Source organism: Falco rusticolus, chromosome 5, assembly GCF_015220075.1.
Source record: "Falco rusticolus isolate bFalRus1 chromosome 5, bFalRus1.pri, whole genome shotgun sequence".
In the NCBI taxonomy this organism is placed as follows: domain Eukaryota; kingdom Metazoa; phylum Chordata; class Aves; order Falconiformes; family Falconidae; genus Falco; species Falco rusticolus.
In genome coordinates this window covers 12,761,488-12,765,802 of record NC_051191.1, presented here as the reverse complement: position 1 = coordinate 12,765,802, position 4,315 = coordinate 12,761,488, and the positions used below count along the sequence as shown (strand labels likewise).

The following is a 4,315-nucleotide window of genomic DNA, read 5'->3' as shown; positions in this document are numbered from 1 at the left end:
TCAAAAGGCTCTTTTTTGTGGAGGATCTTCACTGATTAATTTCTGAAATGATTAGTTATATGGCAAACCGTTTAGAGTGCAATGCAGAATCATAGTCAGGATTCCTTGTGCAAAGAAAAGAAAAGTTTTGGCGATTCTCACTGATTCAAATATACTGTCTTGGACCTGTATCAGCATTTAGTAAACCTTTATTGTTCTGCTGTGAGTACATATAGAAATGCTGTGGCCAGTCTCACATGCATTTTTCCTAGAAGGTATTAACATATAAAAATACAGCCTATTCGTTAATCACATTCATGTAACAGAAGTCTTCATCCCTATCTTGGAGTGTTTTACAGTAAGGCATGGAGATGTTAAGTGACTTATTTACAGACATTACAGGCAAGTGAAACTATAGAATTTGAATATGTATACCATAGTTACCTGTCTGCTGTTCTAAACAACAACAAAAAAAGAAACACTGCGGAAAATTAACACCCAGTACTTTGGGAAAATACTTGTCTTAACAGATTCATTTACTGAATGTATCTGAGGTTGAACATGCCAATATAGTTTTATAGCAAAAAATGACATTTAAAACATAGAAAAGAAAACATATTGAAATAGTTTTCCGCAGTGAGGAAAAAAAAGGGTTTTGAATAGTTATTTCATTTCCCAGTTTTCAAAGGTTCTGCATTAAATGAAAAACCTCACTCAGTAGCTCCTGCATTTGCCTGTTTCTGGTGTTAATTATCTTTTGTTTGCCCTTGATAATCCTGAGGTTGGTATGCAGATAATGAAGGCTGCAGAATCATCTCCAAGTGTAAAAAACAATGGCATTGTCAATTCTGCATCACAACACTTTATACATTATGAATGTTATCCACATTAAGGAGAATGGTAGACTTTTAAAATTACTTCCATGAATAGATTAAATTACAAGTATTATTACATTTCATTTTATTAAGTGCATCTTAGTAGTTATTAGGGCAAATGAACATGTTCTCTCAATTACATAATAACATTAGAACTAAAAATTATGCATTGACACTCCCAAATGCATAATGTGGCATTGTATATTAATCATCCCAAACAATATTTTCAGTTTATATGAAGACAATTATTACCTATTGAACAATAACAGTCTTATTGATTTATTGCAATTCAGCTCAAAGAGTGATTTTTTATATAAAAGCTTTGATTCTTTTCTGGATAGTTTAATAATTTCTGGCTCTTAGAAAAAATGTAAGAATCTTTTAATTACTCTCTTTTATTAATCTAATTACAATAAGACAAAGTTTATCATATATTTCACATTTAAATATCCTGGATAAGACAGTGTAACACACATTCAACTTATACCAATTATTTTTTAAAAAAACATTTGCTAATTTTAATTTTAACAAATGGTAATTAATTTACATGGTGTGGTTTTGAAGTCACATTTTAATTCCCTGAAACAATTCTAGTGGTCAGATCTGTGGAGTGTCATGCTGCCTTTTACTCCACGAAAAAAACTTTCATGTAAGTAGATTAGTAATGTTTAGGGTATCGTTTAAGAAGGACAGGAAAAGCATCCCACACTAGCCCACTGACCTGAGTGGCAACATTTGAACCTGTTTAAGTGGGAGAAGGATTGAGACCTTGCCCAGTACATGTGGCAGCCAGGCACTTTAGACATCTATAGTGCAACTGTTGACATTGATATTTCCAGATACTTTTGCAGTATTGAATTGTTATTTGTCTGTATTATATCTATTGGTTGCATCTCTTCTAAATTTATTTCTTTTATATAAGTTGCCTAGATAACAGTGTCTTACTGTTTCCAGTATTTCTAATACTTTGTGTTAATTAGATCTGGTAATGCACATACTGATGTACCGTTATTTACTTTAACATAACTGGCAAATTTTTCAGCATGATTACTTAAGGGATAATAATTAAATCATTAAAAATGCATTTTTATAGTGTCAGCAATTTTTCCTTAGACAAGGAAGATATTGTTCTCATTTATTGTATTTTTCTATTTTGATTTTGAGTTTAACACACTTGCTGTCAATATCATTGTCAGATTGTGTCACTTTATAAAATGTTGGTACACACTGGACTGATGTTTTCAGGGGGCAGTTATTGACTCATCAGTAAAGTAACAAAAATAAGTAAGAGACACTTCTGGTATTATTCATACCAGCTACAAATCACAGTCAATAAATCAGCTTTCAAAGTGAATACAAATCACTCTAAATTTGTTGGTCTAAATATTAAAATGCAAACACATGACTCCTTTATCATACGAGCCTTGAACATGTGGTATGATCTGCTTGATTCAGCAAGAACAGTATATAAATGTAATATTACATACTCCTAGAGAATAGAAAAAAGTGCATTTTAATGCGATATATTTTGGTATGGGAACACAGTACACTGTGTCTGAGTATTTAAATGTCCTTTGTGCTGCTTAAAAACAACTTTTTCCTCATGTGTTCTGCCCCTATGCTTCCTACCAGCTGGGGTAGAATTCATGAACATGACCTGCAGAAAGCCTGTGGAAATGTTTCTAACAGTGAACATTTAGAATCAGCAAATGTTCTAATTGTCCATTTCATGGGAGTATGTAGTCAGTGTAATTAGACGTTGTTTATATTAGCAGTGTATTGGGTAACATGAAATGACTGGGTGATCTTTTCTGGCCTAACGTTATTAACTAAACAAAGTAAGTTAGACTCTTTATCACCATTACATTGGATTAAAAATGACTGGAACTAATATATGTGCAGTTGACAAAATAACTAGCCTTTCTAGTTCCAATTAGTCCTCAATTAAATTCTATCAGCAGTGGTGTCAGACTTACAGCTACACTAAACTGTCTCTAAATCTGTCTGATTCCTTCAGTTATCCCTCTTGCCGGTAAGAAAGTATCAGACATGAAAGTGTTAACAGCTCCTTTGAAATTACTCCTATTTAAGAAGAAAAATCATATTACTTTCTTAATCTTTCTAATTCTATTCTCATAAGATGATCTTGGATTTGTTCCTTTAGCACAGACTCTTTAGTGCAGTCCTGATTTCTATATTAATGAATTGAGAAGATGACATCAGGCTCTTAGGTAAGTGCTATAAACTCAGTCATATGATTTTTATAGTAAGATATCGTGTGTAAAAAAACCCCAATATTTTTTCCTTTCTTACATCAATGTTTCTTTGAAAAGTAATAGTTGGATGTTATGTAACTAGCATACAAAAGACCGTGTAGTAGTTTGTAATTTACCTTTTGATCATCACAAGAAAAATTTCTACTGGGAAATGAAAGCCAAACATAATTCACTAAAATTACACTGAATGCCCTCTAATCAATACAGATAAATCTAGAGTTTGTTGTTAAATCGATCCTCTCCTTTATAGAGATATACTGTCTTGATTGTTTTAGGGATAATTATTTCACAGGGAATTTTTACAATGATTAGTAGAAACGAGACAACAGTAAACTTGACTCGGAGCCATTGAATTACTGTGCTGCAGAGTGCATTTGTCTCTCCTAGTTTGAAGCTCAGTGATATCAATACTGATTTATATCGTTTCATACGATGATGTTTTCTTGAGAGAAATGAAGTGAAGCTGATTTTATTTCAGAAATGAACAGCCTCTGTGTTTGTTTTTCTTTTATAAAATTGTCAGCTCTTGCCAATATAAATACTCACTGATGCAGACTTTCCCTTCCTGCTTTTATCACTTAGGCTGATTCCTTGACATACATCGTATTGAAGAAGTCCAGATAAACTTTGGAGAAATAATAAAAAAAAATGTTTAGACTAGAAAGACAAAGGTTGAACTAAAGGATTACTTAAAATGGTGTTACTGAACTATTTCTATACATATGAAAACGTAATTTAAATATCAAAGTTATAAAAAGTCAGAAGTTTTCTGCTTCAGTTTTCATTTGCAAATGAAGATCTTTGTAAGTCTGCACGATTTTAACAGATCACATACCATAAGTCAATACAGCATTTAAAAACAGAAAGAAAGAGGGAAAGGAAGAGACAAAAAGAGATGAGTTTCTATGGATGAGGTAGATGTAAATGCTTGCAGTACTTTTTCAAAGCGAAATTGAATTGCAACACATTATGCAGAAAAACAGACTATGCTGCATTTTGTTTATCATAATAAAATATATATTGCATGTGTGAATGAATAAAGGACAGGAGATATAAAGCTTGAACTTTTGCATCGTGTATTCAGTCATCTAACTTTTCATTAGTAAGGATATGATGAATTATATAATTCAGAGAACATCCTGACTAGAGTGTCTTTTAATGCAAGAAGTCTAATTGGCAACAGTT

At 32.1% G+C, this 4,315-nt stretch overlaps 1 long non-coding RNA gene across 1 annotated transcript in view; it reads right to left on the bottom strand.

Annotated features, from left to right (window-relative positions):
* Positions 1 to 924: 924 nt before the first annotated feature.
* LOC119148853 overlaps positions 925 to 4,315 on the bottom strand; it is a 77,815-nt gene continuing 74,424 nt past the window's right edge. The window contains exon 3 of the long non-coding RNA XR_005104514.1: positions 925 to 4,315. This exon is cut by the window's right edge and continues 4,472 nt beyond it. This is a non-coding gene — a long non-coding RNA (uncharacterized LOC119148853).